At 36.5% G+C, this 21,752-nt stretch overlaps 1 protein-coding gene and 1 long non-coding RNA gene across 5 annotated transcripts in view; one reads left to right on the top strand and one right to left on the bottom strand.

The window, feature by feature from the left end:
• The window catches only part of LOC124180066, a 34,655-nt gene extending 18,798 nt beyond the window's left edge, over positions 1–15,857 (bottom strand). Inside the window, exon 1 of the long non-coding RNA XR_006870198.1 lies at positions 15,715–15,857. This is a non-coding gene — a long non-coding RNA (uncharacterized LOC124180066). The remainder of the gene's footprint in view (positions 1–15,714) is intronic.
• Positions 1–21,752, top strand: part of LOC124179953 (multidrug resistance protein homolog 49) — a 96,918-nt gene that overhangs the window by 21,726 nt on the left and 53,440 nt on the right. For 2 of the 4 annotated variants that reach the window (XM_046564927.1, XM_046564848.1), the window contains exons 3-4: positions 4,260–4,696; positions 4,962–5,167. The gene's annotated coding sequence lies outside the window, so the exon portion shown is untranslated. Of the gene's footprint in view, positions 1–4,259; positions 4,697–4,961; positions 5,168–16,075; positions 16,167–21,752 lie in introns of those variants that run through there. The other 2 variants (XM_046564894.1, XM_046564936.1) reach the window with 2 other exon arrangements.

The following is a 21,752-nucleotide window of genomic DNA, read 5'->3' as shown; positions in this document are numbered from 1 at the left end:
ACACTCGAGGCAATCGTCTCATTGGCGCTTAAGTAGTGCTGAGTGAGTTATCCGTGTTAAGCGAATTAAGACCAATAAATTTTGCACGCACAGCTCGGTTCATGAAGTGCGAATATAGTTCAACATGATTGCCGTAATCACTAAAGGCACATGGATGTGGTAGTCGTGTACTTACATAAGTATACATCGGTTCATTCGTTTCCTGATATGAACTTGTGTAACAGTTGGACTTTTGGATGAGCATGGTAAAGCATGATTCCTGCAACAGCAGCAGCATGACTCGAGTCGTTTCTGTTGTTTTTCAAACAGTAGTCATAACATAATTGAGAATTGATGTGCTGAATATGACTTTTATACAAGAGACTGAAAAATATGTCGTTAAAAGCAATTATATGTCGATCATCAACAAAGATGGAGTACGCAATAAAGGAATTCAGGACATCTAAAAGAGTGCAAGTGATCAATGTTTTCTTCTGGTGAACGATGATACTAGATATACGCTTAAAGATGCGGTAGTGGTAACCAGAAAGATCTTTAAAAAATCTCCTAATCTCTACAGGACCCACGGTTGCTTATAATTCGGTTTGCGTTTCAACTAGGTTCATTTGGAATGGTTCGAAACTGTCGAGTTTGAGCCTACTGATGTGAATGATCTATTGAGGCATGAGTGAGAAGTCGATTAACTTAAAGATGTGTAAGTGTGAAGAAAAAGAAACACAACAATATCACTACAAAAATAACCTGGGACAGAGAAAAGCTATATTCACCTTAAATTTATTATTACGAACTCAAAAAATCATAGTGGCATTTATATGTGTGTCGACTTTGGCGATGAGACAGGACGACGGGTTAACTTTTTTCTCTCTCGCTACTCCTTGGGGCTGGTATGTCGAAATCCAATAGTCAGTTGATTTCGTCTCTTGCGCTCAAACCTGCTCTCGTCCTCAGGAGTTGGAGGGCCATTGGTACTTGACCTAACGGGATATAGCCACGAAGGAAGAAAAAGAAGGAATCGTCGGTCTGGTAATCACCGCATACTGAAGTTTTCGGTCATTCAGTACGCGGCGATCACGATATTTTCTCGTTTTATGATACAAAAAATTAAAGAACTAACCGAGTATGCCAATGCCAAAATGTGTTGAATTTGCAATACATCAACTTGTGAATGAATGCATGGAGATATTTCGACTGTTTTAACGCTGTAGGAGTTGTACAGGAAGACAGGATATTGAAGATGAACGAGATTCCAAGAGTAAAATGTACTCATTTCAGAGCAGGTGCAAATAATCTAGTCGCCCGATCTGTAATTTTCTGATACAGCATTGCTAGCTATACAGACCGTGTTAGACTAGATACACGGAAAAAAAAATTCTGTTCGGCGAGCTGTATTCTACAGCTCCAGTAACTATACGCACTCTACGGTCTATCTTGTAGTTACAGCAACTATATATTAGTCAGCTCTGATAGCTGCAAGTTGTTCAGCTCTCACAGCTGAATGGTTTTGCTCTAAGAGCTGTAAGTTGCGCTGTGCTCTGGTGCGTTGACATATTTCATAACCTTCAAATTTCATGAGTATGATTTAAATACAGTTGATAGATAATTGTTTAAATAGTCCATTCAAATATGTAAATGACACTGAATAAATAATGATAATAATGATGAAAAATAATACTAACAGCAATATAATTGTACTATTTAATAATAAGCGCTGTGAGCGGAGCCGAAAAATTCTGGTCTAGCTCTTCGAACGAAGCTGTTTAGCTGAGAGAGCTGAACAACGTACAGCTATGACAGCTGACTAACAGTCAGTTATACGAACCATGCAGTGCTCTTCCAATAACAGAACGTTTAGTTCGACGAACTGTTTACAAGTAACTATCTAATATTTAGTTCCACGAGCTGAATTTTTTTTTCCGTGTAGTGAAAAAAATGAGTATTCTTTGATCTTGTAGCATAACTCGATCATTTATATTAGTTGGAAGACATATACGCCTGTGGTTCTTCGAATTCCTGATTCTAAAGGCCATGGCTGGTTAAGAATGGCTGATCGGCTCCCTGGACGGAAATTTTGCACGAAATTGCTCATGGTGAAACACAAATTACTGCCAAATATTAGGTCCAACTTCACACGAGTAACCACAAAAAGTGGTTTTTCAAATTTTAGGCCTAGGCCCGATCGTTTGCAAACGGAATGGTTTATGCATTTGCTTTCGAAAAAAACGTCGGATTTAGAAAAAATTATAGAATCCCGTTGAAACGATATTTTGTCAGGTACTGAATCATTTTCAAATATTTTGAAAAAAGGGTGTGTGTGTCGGATTTTTGTAAGCAGGCTTTCAGACGAACCGCCGAACCGATTTTACTGAAATTTGGACAGTAAATTGTTTATGTGAAGGTAAAATTCCAATCAAAATTTCAACTCATTTTGACTTCCTGCTTAAGTCTGCTCACTCTGACATTTTTTAAGGTAATTTAATGAACTTAGAAATACAACCTTCTGATAACAAAATATGTTTTTAGAAATATATATATATCCATAATTTTCAATCACATGGGTTAGTGTAAGAGTTTTTTGTAGGTAACATTCAGGACTAACCATTGAATCAATTTGATTCGACTTGCGAAGAATGTTGTTGCCATCGAGACGACGTTCCAATAAGTTTTTTAACTCATTCCCATTTCCGGTTTGAAAATGGCAACTGTTAACTCCGACATATTTCGAGACAATGCCACGAACTTTGAAATACAACTTCCCTACATTGGGATATAATTTTTTGTAAGTCAGATGCATGTCCAAATGATAGATCATGAAAGAAGTTTATCATACATCTCTACTTTCGCAGTAAGGCCCGAGGAATCGGAAGTGTGCCTAAAGAAACGGTTGTTTCAAATGCAAATCATGACGAATCACTTTTTGTTTTACTTTGACCAAGATAGGGTCGACGGGTCTCATCAAAATCTATACTAGATCTAAAATCCAGAGAGTCGCCTCTCGATACTATCAAGAATATGTACATTTAAAATCATATGCATTTTTAAAAAATCGGGTGGACTCCATAAAAACAAGGGCAAATTAGTTTTTCAGTGCTATAGTTAACCTTCTCCGCACGGAATGCTCCATCTGTTAGAGGTCGATACAGGATCCACAACTCCATAAAAGGTCCATATCGATCGTGTATCTCTAATAGACATAAACAGCAATCCACAATATCTACGGTCATATTAAAAAGTCGGTCATGGATATCCATTGGATGCCTATGAATATCCATGCACATAAGTGGAGGTACCGTAGACAACCACCAGGCGGCGAATGGTCGCTCGTCTTTCTCGCCATAAAGGAGAGCTCTAAATTATACAAGGCCCCAGCAATTCCGCATCTTCGATTACTCCGAATTTCTCCCAATGTTAACGTGTTCGGCTGTCCTAAAGTGCCTAGTCTATATTACGTAGGGCTTGGACTTTTCTCCGAGGTAGAACGAATTGTGCGTACGATAATTGTTAAATATTTTTAATGACGAAACGTAAACGGAAATAGGAGTAAATAATATGAAAATAACGTCGACCAAAGATATTGATTTCTTCCCTACAAAATCCATGATATGTCCAATGAAGATCTGGGTGGATATATAGTAAAACTCCACAGATAATAGATCTATAAGATCTTACAAGATCAGGGAATACCTGAAGAATGTATAAAAAGAACGTCCATTGGAGGTGTATATCTCTTCTCCACAAAATCCATGAGATTTCTAACGGAGATCTGTGTGTATATCTAGTAGATTTCTACGAGATATATAACAAACTGACATTTGGATCTCTAATAGAGCACACTAATATATTTCATTTCGGTTGAAGTGGATGTCTAAATAGAGTATTGCATATCATCCGGTAGAGGTAAATGTTCCGTACTGATCATAATCTCATTTTTTCCGAAGCTGTCGTTGCCAAGGTACTTAATAAGAAACGTTTTTCAATTCTCTTTACAACATAGAAAATTTTGGGGGTCCTAAAATTTGGCGTCAATAGTTTTTCGAGATCACTATTGAAACGCATTGATAAAGATTTAGTGTAAATAAACCTATAATGACCTGTATGTGCCTTTGTTCCATATCGTTGTTATCGTAATTTTTACCGACTATGCTCTCATATATTGTTTACGCTGCACTGAAATGTTGAAAGCTATTGCTGATCATGAAAATGTATTATCTTAAGAAAACAGGTGCACTAAAATTGATAGAATCCCTTTATGTGTTATACAGATTACATTGACTGGTGGCCATATGGTGAAGCAGAGAAGATTTATTGGAAATACCAACAACAAAATGATTAATATACGGGAACATTCATAGGCGACTATAATCCGACTAATTGTAAATAGCGCCTTGAAGAGTGGAGGTATTCTTGTCGTAAACACACACTGAGCTGTGTATACAGGATCTGTTTCGTATTATGTGATGATCGTCCTATTCTAAAAGTGAAAAAAGTTATCTCAATAACTGACAGTTTGGCTGGATCTTCTCACCATCTATTTGCACCATTAATAACCGGCACTGCCAGACCGAGAGTCTGAAATTCACCAATCCAAACAGTCGCCAATCTTCGTCTTTACGGATTGAAGTGCCTACGGCACAACGCTATCCGGTGATGAAATATGATTTCCATTTACTGAGAAGCTAAATTTTTCTTTTATATACAGGTGAGTCTTTACAATTGATCAGCCTCTTCTTACAAAAACCTTTGTTATTGCACGTTAAATATTTATTTTTCTTCCAATACACTCTGCAAAATCATCGGTCAATTATTGTACAACTATTTAATGTACGACGTTTGAAGTTTGATGTAGCAAATACGTTGTTTTTAAAAAACCATTCTATGGTATGGACGAAACTCCGAATTCTACAATCTCTGGAGTGCAATCTCTCACGTTTGAAATTACAGATTTTGATATTTGTTTTTCACAGGTATGACGACGTAGGATTACAGAAAAATTACGGAACAAAAGGAAAAGTGGTCATAAGGAAAAAGTGATATTTGCACTATTTTTAACCAGTGAATATCTGATGAAGTATGTTATAAAAGCCCATCGTGATTGCTTGCAATAAATTTTCACGGGATTTTTTATCATTGTTCCACAATTGTGCCGTCTTGGCAGTATATCTCCATTATGGTGAGTAATACTTTTTATGTTTTTACTTTTCTTATATTCTTAGAGCCAACCAAATGTTTACGATATCTTCTGTACGAATATGACTTAAAGGCGAAAGACTGTGATATAAAAATAGTGACGCGTGATATAAATCGATTAGGCCGCGTTATTTTGAAAACAGCCTATTTTGTGTCATTTTCTCTTGCTTGTAGTTTTTCAATACGAATAATCATTTTCCGATAAGAATATTATATGATAAGTGAATATTTCAAGCGAGTGGTGAGTGAAAATGAAAAGAAACAGAAATTTTTCACGGTGGATTTCTTTGAGTTGAGCTGAAAAATGTGACTCATTAGTTTGGAAAGTTATTACTTGATCGATGATAACCTCGGACTGTGAGTGGGAAAAAAATTTTCATTATCTGACCATTTCCTGATCTCGGTATCATAACGGTACGATCCGCATGGAAAAGAAAAATATCTCGAGCAATGCCGCAGCAAATGTATTTTTTGTAATCACTATTTGCAATGGTCTAGATAACTCAGAATATTATCAAACTACATTTATAAGGTAAAAGCTGTTTTCCGGATATACAAGTAAAACATAGCACTTACAAATAATAATCGCAGAAGCATATAATATATTATTATCAGTGATTTATCAATAACGTATCTAGTTTAATATTCCTTGCAAATTGTTCATACCTAAGGTAATCAATCTCACTTGTCATAAAGAATGAATAATTTATACAATTATCTGTAGTTCAACATTCTTTCGGAAAGTTATTGAATTGATGATAGTTTTATCTGTTAGCTGTAATAAAACTTATTGTGAGGTACATTCAGTGTCCCAGAAGAGTTCTTGGGACTCGCAAGGTGTTTTTTGTCTGATAACCGAGTCTGCCGTTACGTTGTTCAGTGTTTTTCGCATGAGCTAATCTTAGATCAAACTGACGAGCTCGTAAAATCGCAAGCCATAAAGTCGTACACGAAATTTCTTAAGCATATTACATACAAAGATGTGAGCTTAATGAATACTCGTAAATTCGAACACCCGTTAAATTCGCCAGTAATATTGCATCTACCGCAACCAAGTCTACCGTTTCCATCACCATGCAGCGCTTTTATGCTTTATCTTTCCTTGATAAAAATGATACATGCGGAGCAGATAAAGTATAATTGAAGCCAGGTTTACATTTACCGCAAGCAGCCACAGCGACGGTGCGCGACTGTCCTTGTGTTAAACAGAAATGACAAGTGGCAACTGTCAAATGTAAATGCGACCCAAGAAAGAGGGCAAATAAATTATTACAGTGGCACGAAGTTATATGATGCGAAGGAGTCGTTGTTACGACAAAACTCGCGGTGCGTTTTGCCGGTGATGCGATTATACGATATACGAATAATGTACGTGTCTCACAATCAACCAAATACGAATCGATCATGGACGGTCAGTTGGTTATATCCGGAGAAGATTCCGGGCTTCGCGCGGAAATTTCCACTATCTCACCGGACGTCGACGCAAAAGACATAACGTTCATTCATCGGCTGGCGTCAGTTGGGTTATACGTATAATGCGAGCAGAATCAAGAGTACACGACGAGAGAGGGTGACTCATTGGTTAATTTTAGCGCTACTAATACCGATATACTGCCGGGCTCCGAGTCTCGTTAAATTTTAATAACCTCAGGTTGCGCCATCCTCACCTCCAACGATAAGTGGTGCGCATCGGATGCAGAATGCACTATCGGCTACCATGTTTCTACCACTTCTCACAGTTCTATTGTAGGCATAGTGAGATGTGAGACTGAATACTCCGTGAGAAATACCGTCGTAGTTGACGAGAGAAAAAATGGAAACGTTTCAAAAAGTCGAGGTTAAGAACCTGAGGTACGGACAACTTGAAACGTCAGCGGTTTTGTTGACGTTGCAGTTCCGGCTATCTTAGGAAGACTTTACAGCTGCTAGCTTTTGAGTCGGACTCGTATTGCGTCTAGAAAAGTGCATTCATTCGCGGAATTTATTCATGTGCCTTTTCAGTATCTGGATACGTAGCTTGATGCGATCGTACGCTACTGCGGTTACAGTCAATAATTATCACGTATGTACACATATGGGTAATTCCACGTTAAACTCTACGGATTCGGAATTTTTTGACCACGCGTCTTTTACGGGGGCATTTACGGTCGAAAAATCGATTGTCGGTTTTTTTCATTTATTTTCTGTACACTTACATACCTCCTTTGAATGGGGAATTTTCGGGGGTTGAAAACCTTTCATTTGTATGAGTCTGCATACGGCCAATTTCATATAATAAACAGTTCAAACTTTGAATGCACGCAAGGTTGCTCCCACAGTTTCTGACCGATTCACATGAAATTGTTTGAATGTTATTTTTATCTACTATTCTTCCCACATCGTCACAGGATTGCCCAAATTCTCACCTGGGAGTGAGATACCCTAAACTTCATGTTCAAAGACGGTGAATTTTTTGTCATGATTCTTAAAAACGATGTAATTTCTTTCAAAACGAAGCCGTTGAAAAAATTCGGTAACAATTTTTAGAAATTTGCAAGTAATTATGCCACAAAAATCCGTATGCTACGCTACAAATATCAAGTGAGAAGCTTTGCTCGCATTGAATTTTCACGTTTTTACACTCTGTTAACGTTATATTCTGTGTATCACCCTGATACATTTAAATGAGGACCCAATAAGGCAAATTCACTCTAAACGATGTAAGAAATGCATACCGAATACCTCCAAAAAATTTTTAACTTATATTGCATGAGAAAAAAAATTGAATGAAATACCTTGGAATTTCGTTTTTAGGCTTTAAGAATTTTTTCACAGGGTAAACTAAGGAATTCGAATTGTTATGAACCATTCAAAGTTTTCGACAGGATATTTCTACCAACTTCGGCTTTGTTTGAATTAGAAAGAAATGTTGTATCATTTGGCGCATCACTTTCTTATGATTAGATATTGAAAATGGAAAAAAGAACAGCTATCGAAATTCTATCCTGATGAAACTACATGGCTACAGATTTAGTAAGGATTTCAATGTTTTTTGATAATTTTTCTCCGAAATGGGTCAACAAAAATGTTCAAACATTTCAGCTGTAAATGACGATACGATTCATTAACTTTCTCAGTAACTCATATTTTTTTCCATGGAACTCACTTTCCCCGTGTCAATATGGGCGTTTGTTCCATTGTTCTATGATTGACGGAACCGGAGACATTAATTCTTACGTTGGGCCGCGGCTCACTTTTCAGTAAATTTGAACATCTTGTAATTGTGGAAAAAAATACTTCAGGCAGATAAAAAAAAAGTAAAATCAAGGTATCTTCTCTTTTCACGTACGATTTAGGTAAGAAAATTTTGATTGATTTAAAAAATACGAGTCCGATTCTTTGGCGTGGAATTGTCTATATCTGTAGCTAGCAAAAAATGGACTAACTCAATATGCAAATGACATTCTCATCAATTCGGAATACTTGTTTCCGGTTCATTCAACTTGAAAAAGAGATTCCAAGAAAAAATTTGCACACAGAAGGTTTCAATACAGAAACGACAATTTTATTGACCCATGAATTCAGACCGAAAATTGTTAATGTCGGCAACATTGTAGGTCGTAAATTTCTAACAAATACTCGTGTAGATAGTTGTCGCAGAGTGCTTTGCCACCGAGGTCCTGAGGGACCCATGACATGGTACAGTCCTCTCAAAAATTTCTCGAATTAACGTTGGCCGTGTGAGGTATGAACTTTGCCAATGCAGGCCTAGAGCCAGTGAGACTTGATCTAATTTTTTATCAGACAGATTGTGTAGCTCGGAGTCACGGAAAAATGACCGTGTTTGCAGAGGTTACCGCAATATCATCATCCCATTGAATATTAATAGATAAAGGCGATCTGCTGAACAATCCCACCATTTTCCTGAACGGGTTTTTGTGCCATTTGTATTACAGCAGAAAAGTAATTAAATTGCTCGAAAAGAATTTATTGAAACGAACTTTATAATAGTACATTACGCAACAAGGGAATAAAGTCGGATATGAAATTCATGCGGGTGGGTTTAATCTCGCTTCGCTCGGGCAGTAATCATCCAAGGGAATAAAGTCGACTTTTATTCCTGTGTTAGATATACGACTTTATTTCCGACTCAACTCAAGTCACATTATTGATTTGACAATAGGAACTCGATATATTTTTCGCAATATTGGGTGTAAAATTGAGAACGAATTTTAATAACGAAAAAATTAATTCTTAAAAATGCATACAATTGGTATATGGATGAGAATCGGCGGGAGCTAGGATGAGGGAGCGGGTTCATGGCTATAGGCCCTGGGGGAGGTGTAGGGGTGAAACCCCTACTGGGGGGTGGAGGGTAGAGCCTCCCAGAAATACACTTTTTTCAAAATTGAATTAGATTAAAAAGGAAACTTGGAAATACAATAATAATACATTATGTAACAAGGGAATAAAGTCGACTTTTATTCCTCTGTTACATATAGGACTCCATTTCCGACTCAACTCTGGCCAGAATATGTATTTGAAAATTGGGACTTGTAAATTGGCCGCGGCGTGGGCAGTGCGGTGCGTTTTGTGGGCAATTGTTTGCACTGGCTTCTTCTGTTTTCTTCAAGGCGCTTGCTTCTGTTGTTTTTTTCACTTCAGATGACACACAAAATAAATTAAAATTCTGCGGAGAGCCCTCCTAAAAACAATTACCTTATATTTTCCAATACTTTGGAATGATGATAATATGATCTCGTATTTCCCGCAAATGCGTTTTAGGGAAAAATATACCACTTTCATCCGGTTTTGAGGTTGAAACTGTAAACTTTATGGTTGAGTCGGGAATAAAAATGATTATGTGCCAGTTATAGAAGGAATGGTGGGTAGTTGCGTTGTCTTCCTCTTTCTCCCTTTCTCTCTCTCTCTCTCCTTTCAAATGTTATGAAAACATTGGTGTTTGCTGTGCTCGCTAACACGCTGCAACACAAGTGCCAACTGCAGACCGCACCGAAGAATCATATTATAGTAAATTGAATAGCGTGAGTTTCTTCCTACATCCAATTACACATTTTCATCGCATTCGCGAACTTAGTCCCACTAAATGCAACATACCGAGAGGTAAGATGTTACGCATCAATTTATAACATATTTTATCAGATTTTAGGGAGAAAATATACTTTCTTCCCGCAAATGAGGGAAAAATATTCCGCCTTTTACGTCAAAATTTTCAAAATTAGCAATAATCATCCGTACCCAAATCTAATCTTTTATACTTTTTACTCAAGTGACTTAAAGTAAAAAATGATTTTCTAGGAACCTGTGCAGCTATGTTTTATAAGTCTGCTTTTTCAAATTTACAAGAAGGTGTAATTATTATTAACTTCGATTCCACTATCAAACTGTGAATAAAACAGATTTTGGATAAAGCCATGTTCCATTACTAATAAAGCTTGCATTCACCGGATATCAGCATGTATCCATATTAAATTGGGCAGTTGTAACAGTAGCTGAAAAACAACAGTAGTATCTCTTTGAATCAGCTAAAAACAAGACGCGGTAAATAAACCGATTAAGCAAATCGCACGCTTAATTTTTTGCGCAGTTGACTACGCCGATATAACAATACAATTGACTCGTCGATGTATGGATCGATTGAGTATTTATAGCGGAGATACCGATCTCAAGAATCGTGCAATAATTGTTCAACAATAAGAGTCAAACGAAGTTAATCGCAATCATCACGGCCACCAATGACACTGACTTAAATATTTAACCGGATCGCTGCACCGAGTAGTAAGGTTCAATCGATCACATCGTCGAGGCGTTATCATCTCGTCAAGTCACTGTAATATATCCGCATGATACACAGTTTGCATACTCGTATGCATGCAGGTTTAACTAAATGTAAGCAGCGTTTGATTTTCAACGTTGTTTTTGTTTTTGCCTTTCATCAGAACATTCTGCAGCATTGTAGTTTTCCATGTCATCACCTTTTAGAGTATCAATAAAGTTTCAACCATCCGAGACAATAACTTGATTCTATTGGATATATCAAACTCTGTAGCAGTTCAATATCCTTCTGTTACGAGCTTTTTGCATTCAGAGATCGTTTCTGCTTTTGCCTGCAATCTTCACTCTTTATTGCGACCATGCTCTTGTTTTTGATCCTTCCCTCAACATTCTTATACAACTGACGATTGGGTGCAACGTGGACTGGTTATTACCGCAATAAAAGAGTTACGAAAGTTGAAGAATTATTGTGCCAATAAACGGGTATGTGCATAACTTTCGGAAAAATAACACATTGTCAAACCTGTCGCCTCTCCAAAGGAATTTTTCGGATTGCCTCGGTAATTTATGAACAGGAACGGTAGAGTAATTTGGTGAATATTTTATACACATGTTTCTCTCAATTCATGCGTGGAGAATTGAATTCTTGAAACCTGTGGAACGTGCGTAAGGTGCCTCATTTCTGAACAGTGCGGTAAAACGATACTGGCGCATGCGCTTAAAGAGGGAACTACCTATAGAACGCAAAAACTCACCCGATTTTCATGATCTTTTTTTGGAGGGTAAGAAAAGGTCTTTTCAGGGTCATAAGTACTTTTTATTACATTATTTATAATTTTCGAAACGTTTTTGTTGCTAAAAAAAGTGTAAAATCGCGGAGATAAAACAAGTAAGTACCTTGTAAGATTATCTAAAACAGTCTTCGCAAAAATATTAATTAGTATATACATGTGGTCAGTTATTCAAGCAATAATATTGTGAAAAAAATGATATTTGGCTGAAGAGGAAGCTTTAAAATTAAAAAAGGTGAATATTTTCAGGAAAAATTTCAAACCGATCCGGTCAAAAAAATTTTTTTTTCCATTTAATAAGTTTATTTTGATAATTTTTAGACGGTATTAAATTCATCGATTGGACATAAGTGTCATGAAAACGTCTGCCAAATTTAAGCTCGATCGGTAAAATGGTTTTTCAGTAATCGTGTACACCGATTTTCAACTCACTGAAAAAGAGTTTCGAGATAATCACGTTTAAAGTTTCAGCGAGGGAAACACGCATGAATCTGTGACTTACTGACCAGTCAGCTATTCCAGCAATATATAATAGTCCTTCAGCTTCTTCGTATCAGTAATTTTGACCATCCATTTCAGCTCTTTGCGTGATTTACGGGCCTCTTTTGTCACCAAGAAGCTGCGCTTATATTTCCGCTCGATTCGTTGCCGGTCGAAATTCTTCGCGAGGTTGTCTCGACATAATTTTTGAAAATTGACGAAAGTCACCAACTGCATCGTATTCCATATAGGTTTGAAACTATAAAATTGGGCAATATCGAAAAAGTGCAGTTTTGGAAGTCTTTCTTTGGAGTGCTCTTCTGAAACGATCGCCAGGCGGAGGGTCTTTTTCTAACAGCGTAGATTCTGCCCCGATCGGCAACCCTATCTTTAAGGGGCACACCTGGTGTGACAGCTTAAAAAAAGCGATTTTTGAAAAAAAAAAAAAAACTACTGTATCAATTATTTTAAAATTTTCAGGGTATGTTTATGCATACTTTAAGAATACTTAGTAAAATTTTTGAAGAAAAAAATTAAACATTTTTCGAGTTACACGCGATCTCCGACGGCGCTAAAAAAAGGTCCTCCACTGCTGCTGCGATTCCGACCTTCTCCGTGGATGAACCCGAAAAAAAAAAACTTCTTCTTAAACTAGAAGATATTGTCCGTACAATGACCTACGGTCGAAAAAAAAAACAAAAATTGACAAAATGGCGGCGTTTTTAAAAAAAAAGTTGAACTTTACCCAAAATTTTGGTCGTTTTTGGCCTGCCAAAATTCGATTTTTGATCAGATCAAAAAACTGGTAGGTCATTGTATGGAAAACTATATACAGAACATGCAGAAAAAAATTGATAGTGATCGGATAATTTGTCTCCGAGTAATCACTACAGCAAATTCGGAAAATGCTGTTTCGAAAAAAACGCATTTAATGATAAAATGATCGTTTTCACTGTTATAAATAGATTAAAATCGTACTTACAGCTAATCTGCTATTCCAGGCCCATATAATTTACCTTCCTCTTCTTCGAAAAGTGCTTGTTGAGCTGAAGAAACTCTTTTTCGAGATGATCGACCCTCTTTTGAAGAAGCCTGTTGGCGATGATTAGCGATTCGTAGTCTCGACTCGTCCTTAAGAGCCGCATAATCTCTTGCCGCAGGTCCAACTATGACTCCCATTACATTAAATATCTTCAAAATTGATGAATAACCGTCATTAAATATTGAAGTTGCAAAATTATTTGATAATTTGATAGTCTTAAGGCCATTGTGAGGGTGCTTTGGTGAAAAGTGTCAAAGTAAACCGTTGTAGCTTTCATTATTGTTTCGAGTATTACTACCCTTACATCTATCAAGCAATTCATGTCGAGATGAGTCTTCATAAATAGGTTTTAGAGCTTCTTTAACTTCTGAATCCAGTGGGAGGTAATCGTGCTTAAACTTACTCATCATTCCTTAAGCTTTCGCGCGGCGATAAGCGCACAAACTCTCTGCGCCTTCTGGACAATTGTCATGGTTTGGTTTTTTACCAGTTGAACACAAATGATGAAACGTAGCCCAGATTGCTTTATACATTTCGTCTACATTATCCTGATTTCTCATAATTGCCAAACCGTAATATTTTTGTATTTGATTTATTAAATTTACAGTTAACTTTTGCGATGTTTTACTTCTTCCTCCTAACTTGTTATCGGTTTTCTTTAAATTTCGGCATCGTGTTCCTATTCTTTTTTTCACATGCAAGTAGCATTCTAATTTTTCAACAGGAATATCATAAGGATTCAAATCTATTAATCCTTTATGAGTGTAGCGAAAATATTTTACGCCATATTCATTAAACGAACGACCAAACACGTCTTTTAGACTATCTACTTCCATTTTTGAGGAAGATCCCTCACGATTAATATTACATTCTTCTTCGTGTATTGATAACCATTCTTCGTAAGCTTCAGGATCGCTCTCTTTTTTTTTTCTCCCAAAAAACACAACTCCGACAGTATGTAGACTTCACACATGAATCAAGAATTTTCTTGACGTATTTTCCTGCCAGCGTAACTACTCCAAAACGGGAAGTATGACCACGTTTTTTCCAGGCACCGTCGCCGCTAACGATCAAATTTGTCTCTGAGTTTTCTTTCTTTGATGTAAGCTCTTTTCCTTCATTCACAGCTTGTTGCATACTAAGTTTACAAACGGTTTCGGCTGCAGTCCATAAATTTGTGAAACATCCAGCAAAAGTTTTATTGTAAATTTTGCATGCTAGATCCATTAATTCACAAAAAAGATTTATCCTGTTTATTCCGACGCCCAAAAGACGCATCACAGCCACAAGATGTCTATTTATTTCATATGCGTTATCGATCATTGGTCCAGAATTGATGTACGAATTACCACATTCACAAGTAACAGCTATTTCAAACCCTAAGCCTCTCGGACTTGCTTGATTAAAAGTAATTTCTTTTTGACAAGTTTTGCACATCACTAAATTGCTAATTGCACTAAAAACTGAGACAAACTGTAAAATACGATATCCATGAGATGGGTCAATCACAACATTATCGTCATTATTCTGTAATAGTTTCTCTGCTGACGTACTGGTGTACGCAGTAGATTGCTCAAATGTATGTCGGTTTCCGGTAAACTTGCGGTTTTTTGCTCTTTATCGTTGTCTGGGAACATCGTGAGTTCTTTTTTTATTTAAATACGGAGATTGTTCACTCATTTTCAGTAAAATAAAACGTGCTAACTTACGAAGTGCTCGATACAACGGTCACGATAAAACTAAATGTATCTGACTACGAAAATACGCGACGTGGTAGTGAAGGAAAAATTTGATTATACTATTAAAAAGATTACTACTCTTTCAGCCAATAGTTCAGTGCTGTCAGCTATCATTCAAACGGCGAGAAGTTGTCCGACACTCTGTCGACGAACATTTGCAAGGCTCTACATGCGTACCGGGCGAGGAACAACGCACTGCCACAGAGAATTTTTATTTATGCCGATGAGTAGGAATTCTCGACCTCGTATGTAATCTATTATAGAATCTTGGTGATCGGTCAATTAAGTAAACGTATTTTTTCAATTCATCAAATTGTTCTCACTAACCAATAATATATAATAGCCCTAAGAGTATTACATCTACAATATTTAATGTCTGATTGTACTTCTAGTATTAAAAAAAATTTTTTTCTTATTCTTGACAGTTAAATAAATAAATCGTTCCGAGGAGAGCCCATATCCGGGTCGAAACGTTAACTAAAAATACGTTTACTTAACTGACCGATCACCAAGATTCTATAATAAATTGTTATTTATCGTGATTGAGTCGGCGACGGCCAAGTGCCCTACGTCTACGAGCACGAGGTTGTGCAGCTGAAAGACCGTCTGGCGCAAGTCTATGGAGAACGAGAATTTAAGTTGGCGTTTATCATAGTTACCAAACGGATTAAGACTCGTATTTTCTCGCAGAAAAGAAACCCACCGCCGGGAACAGTCGTGGACGACGTAATCACCAACCCCGAGAAATATGACTTCTTCATAGTTCCTCAATCTGTGAGACAGGGTTCTGTTTCACCGACTTCCTTCAGCGTCATTTCGGACAATTTAGGACTCGATGCTGACAAACTCCAACGTCTGACTTACAAAATGACTCACATGTACTACAACTGGAACGGTACTGTCAGGGTGCCGGCACCCTGTCAATACGCCCACAAGCTGGCATTTCTGGTTGCTCAGTCAATTCACAGACCGCCAGCTGCACAGCTGGAAACTCTTCTATACTTTTTATGATGTGTCGACCTTAGCTTTTTTATTACTTATTTTATATACTTGAGTAACGTTTCATTTATTACTGTATACCTGAAAGCCTGCAATAGAAACCGCAATCGTATTATTGTGGTTTAAAGAGACGGTAGACTCCGAACAATATCTCAGGTACGTCCCGTATGCCAATGCAACTATGTAACTGCCGAGCGGTTGCTCTTTAAATGGCTGTAACTCAAAAACTGTTTGAGATATCGATTTAAAATTTGAGTATGTTATTTTTAAAGGTATGACCTATCGAAATATGAAAAAAAAAATTGATTTTTTTAACATTTTACACTAGGTGTGCCCTTTAAGATCTGAGTCCAACGAACAGTGAATTCCTTATCAATTCGTAACTTGTAACTACATTTGTTTTTGCGAAAGCAACTGTGTCACTAAATTGAAACAAAATTTTACAGAATTTAGATGTAACAATGAGCCAATGACTACCTAACCTCATTACAATTTCAAACGATAACATTATGAAATGAAATGAACGAATAACGATAGATATTAATTGAACTCTAGTCAATTGTGAAAAATTTTGCATAATTTCAATTATTCAAATTTGTAAAATAGATTTGAGGCGGGTTTTTCTAACATATTTACCTACTCAAAAATAAATGAATAACAAACTTCTAGTATCAATTCTCATATTCGTGGCCTGCGTGTATTTGAAAACTCTCACTTCGCGCCAAGTCAAGGTCTGCGAGTGTGTAGTTTTTCAGAGGTGGAAAGTATTTTGCCAGACAAATAGTTGTCTTCTATACCACAAAAATCATAAATCAACATTGCCAACGTAACCGACTTGTCCAAGAAATCACCCGTCTCTGAATCCATGACCACATATACACGCGAATTTAAGTTATGATTTGCCCACTGGTTTTTTTTTTCTTCAAAATCTGTCTCTTTTCTGAAAAGAATGTCACAGGTTAGCACCTAGTTCTTACAGAAGTTTTCTTACTCTCGAACATGAGGCCTTCATCCAAACTGAAACTCTTGCGACGCAGTAAGTTTTTCTTCTATCGCTCTACTTTTCTCTCAAGTTTCTTCCGGCATTCGAATAGTTTCTTAGGAATGTGTTTCCTTTTATGACCCGCGGAGATAAGAATACCGGAAGTGCCCACATCACCCCGAAAGCTAGAGTAAATTAGGCTTTACTTTCTGTAGAAACGATCCCCTCTCGTACTGGGATCTAGATATTTGTTAAAGTCATCAAAAATACCGTCACATATTCTATTTTAACGAATTGTTCTCAATTAATTCGGGAATGAACGCCTTAGGCCACTCTTACACAGAGATTTATTATTTCAAATAGATCAAGATATCAAGCGAGATGTCAAGTCTTTGTGGCATTCATTTTTAACAGATCCATGCCACGTTTGATTGTCTGCATCAATTCAATGTTAACCAGGGTCATCAAGTCGGTTAACATCTCATATGAGACACGAATATGTAAAATAATTATTAATCTTTACTGTAAAAACCTTTCATTGGAAGATTTTGGCATCTTTTACACCGCACTTATAGCTTTGAATACATACGTGCATATTATTGAACTAGTCCTGAGTAGGAGTGCAAAACATTTCCAATTCAAAAAAAAAAAAAAAAAATGAAACAAACTACGCAGAATCCCAGCTGTATGCATTTATTGAGACAAAAAGTTACTTCTAATTATGGACTTGTCTATATAATTTGAGTAAAGGTAATATTTTCTCGAGATTAGGGTGATGCTACCTGTTAAATCCTCACTTGGCACATAATTTATCTTGCATCATCATAATGACGAATCACAGGTTTACGTTAAGTTCGCTTATCCTATTTGACTCGAACGGTTCACAAACATATGTAGACACATCAACATTTTATTCACAAGGTAAGAAATAGAAATGGCATCAATGTTAATGTTAGAAAGGAGATCTCACTCCGATCAACACAAATTTTCAAAATTAGTACAAACAAGGAAACGATTGCATGTAATAGTGTAGTATGCAATCTCAGCCGGGCAGATTAGCATTTTGTGTTACGTGGATGAGAGCTAGATTGCATACTTCCAGGCGTGACCTGACTTAGTTTTTGTTATTATTCAACTTCCCTACAACGAATTGGAACGAAATAAAGCGCTAGCAAATTTCGTGAGTATCGCCAATATATTCTGGAATTCTTGTACTATTTTTAAAATGATGAGAACAAAAGAAAATTAAATTTTTCAAAAGTTACGGACTAGAATACCCTTTCAAGTTATAAATGGCGTAGGGGATGTAGGTGTGAAACAGGTCGAGAATTTACTCAGAATATATGAAATATGTACTATGTAGAATGTTATATAAAATCACTTCACTACTGTATTCTGAATTATAAATAAAAAATTGATTTTTGTTTTTATAACTCATTTTTCTAAACCTCCATTATGTGAAGTATGAATTATTCGTCAAACTACCAGAGCTTTCAACTAACAGTAATGTAATATTTGGTAAATATTTTTAAATAAGTTGATTATTATGCCTATGTAATTGGTTTGAAGGACTTTCGGTATGAGAAATTCTTTGCGGTAGATCCGTGAATTGGTGACAGCAAAAATAAGTGAGTGAAGCGCGATGATAAATAAGAAAGATATCGGTTTCTAAAACAATGATACAAAGTACTCGATTTGAAGGAGATGCGAACTTTATCCCGGTGGATCAGAACGACAACTGTTGTGAGAGAATACATAGCTGATGATATACATAGATAGGACGGTTCCAAATAGCGTTTGAAATCAGAAGGTGATGAGTGAGAGATAATCCTTTGATTTGAACTAGACTTCGCTATTTTACCGAAACAGTGCCTATTGGAATTCGGACAACTTGAGATCAGCCGTTTCTTGAGGTTCATCTTGTTTAATTAATTGAATTTGACCACGTCCAAGAGTTATACGTTGGACAAGAAAAGCATCGGGCGTGAACACAACGGTAGATGGTTGCGTCAAATATTTGGCAGCGGAGTCAATATTGAGCAAGGATGCACGATACAGTGATACAAACAGACGCACACTCTAGTGCAATATCTTCGGTACTTACGTCATTTGTTACCTACACGGATAATTTACTTCCAAGTTCAGTACAAGTATGTACCTTGGAAGATACGCAATGAAATTACTTTTATTTCGGTTTTTTTCACTAACTTAGGTTGAAATTATCTATCGATTGAATTTATTGCTGAATTTCTACTCACGCTATTTAAACTCGATCAACGCATAACTCTAACTAGTATTCGTAAAACTGGATCTAGAGATCGCGAGCGATCAAAAAATAGATGCCTAATTCACGAAGAAAACGAAAAATTTATTGACAATTTCATGTTCCGGAGTGCATTGTGAGAATGCCTTGCAGCCGGACAAATTTGTGCTTTCGATAACATACGTAAAACCGTATGTTAATGGTTAATTAGCAAATTTTACGTATATCGAATATTTTTTCTACCTGATATACCTACGTATGTACAATTTTATGTTACTCGACACATTTTGCCGGAGCTCTTCTTAGTGAATCTGAATAACTTATAAGGAATCAGACTACAAATCGCATTGCATTATTCTAAATCTCAGTTTCGCTGAATACATAGTAATTCATTTCTGACTTTATTGCCGATCCGACTTTACTTGAAAATATTATAACGACTATTTGCCTTTCCAGAGAACAGAAATTTTAATACACAGTTGATTTAGAGAGAAATTTACGAAGCGTACAACTGCATAATTTTGTTGTTTTAAACAAATGTTTCGGTGGGCATTTTCTCACAGTTGTAAATCTCATTGCCGATATCAGGTTGAGAATTTATCCTCAAATCAGTTACACTTTTTTAAGGATTCTCTTCTAGATCGAGAAAACTGCCGAATGTCTCAAAGTCTATAAATAATGATTGAAATAATGTGTATCCAATGTTTTGTTTTGTTGTTATGAAAGTTTTGTATTTACCGATTGGCTGTTATTTTAGATTCTCCCAAGCTATTCATAGATTAGGACTCATGATCCTTCCTTATGCCTGATATCTGTAAACAAACACTGTCCATGACGTCACAGAGAATAGAACTCACCGAATTGTTCAATGTCAGGATTAAATATTCCTATCTACATTTTTCTGACAATTATGCGGGTACGTTGGTATTCGCAGGAATTACCGAAGCTGTTTGTCCGTTCATAATGATATTTTTGATTTTTAGAGTTGAATACTGTAATTATTTCGATGCAATTCTCTGTAGAATTTTTTTTTCTTTTGTATAGTTTTCCACAATTCGAAAGATTGTAGCAGGATTTCACTGTAAACTGCTCTTAAAATCATTATTACTTGATAACTGTAGAGAAAAGAATTTTGATGCATGAATTTTTATGAAAAAATATTTTAAAAAAATTCTAAACGAAACATTGAATTACCTATAAGATAATTTGACTTTCAACGAGCATTGAAACTACTTTCGTCAGGTATCCATATGCATTCGGCTTTCGTGTAATAACGAAGGTTCCGAAAGATCGATCTTTGAAACAAGTTCAAGCTTAAAATGAATGTACACTTGGGAACAATGAATCTGAGACGGCTAATTTTTTACACTAGACAGTTATTTTGGCAACACAGGGAAACCTACAGGGCCATAGTCGGCCGAGCGCGAAACAAACTTAATCTCAATAAACATAACATAACCCATGACCGTCGAATCTAACCTTAGAATACCGCGGGGATAACGACTTGTTGGATTGACACGTATTCTAAGGTTAAACAACTGTCGGTAGTTTGACTTTCGGGATTTCGTCCCGTCGACTTATTGGTCTTTCGCATTTCTGTACCCCACCTCTGCTGAACCTGGTTTTGAGAATTTCTTTGAGGGCGCAAAATTCAAACTATCACAGCATTGTCCTTCAACCGTTGTATAAGTTCTCACCCTAATAACTTATTTATAGAAGACATAGGCATATTTCGAAAACTTCCGTGCTTTCATCACTTAATTGGGTGGACGCAGAAATTCACACGCTATCTAAGGGTAATGTCATTCGTGCAAATGTATATATTCGTTGAGAGTTACATCTCTGGTGAACTTAAGTCAAACTGCTCTCAATATTTCCATTGTCACCAGGTAATTTTAATCGTTAAAATTTATCTCCGGTATCATCTGTAAACTGGTGGAATTGGTGTCTGTCCTTATCGAAAGTATCAAGAATGAAAAACTCAATGGACCGAAAAATAATTATTTCATCAGAACCTCAAAATTGGTTTCACTCTCTTCTTTCTCAAGCGTAGGAACCATCGTAGGATCCTTTATTGCTTTCTGGCTGTATTTTTCCATGCTGGCGCATGACTCTTCTTTTGAAAATACATCAGAATCTGTGATATATGCATAGACTTTTGGTTTGTAGCATCTGAACTCGGTCGATAGCTTTTTGATATGTACCTGCATTGAAAATGTATTCGTGATTGACTAACAACAAGTCCTTAATACGTATTAGATGAACATCGGTTGCCTACTTACAGGCGACCGTTGATCCTCAAGGAATCCTTGCAATGTTGTCACACATCGCGAAACATTGAACATGTATATTTTTTGTACAACAACATTTTCTTACCTACTCCACCGTTAATTTTAATGTACTATCTTAGCTAGTGCTTCGAAGAAGGCTTTCAATTTTCAACAAAAGAATGCAAGAAAGGGTGAATCTTTTTAGTGTACGGAGGTCATCGGTACTT

This window comes from Neodiprion fabricii, chromosome 1 (assembly GCF_021155785.1).
Source record: "Neodiprion fabricii isolate iyNeoFabr1 chromosome 1, iyNeoFabr1.1, whole genome shotgun sequence".
NCBI classification, from domain to species: Eukaryota; Metazoa; Arthropoda; class Insecta; order Hymenoptera; family Diprionidae; genus Neodiprion; species Neodiprion fabricii.
The sequence above is the reverse complement of the archived record's forward strand: the minus strand, read 5'-3'. Positions and strand labels throughout refer to the sequence as shown.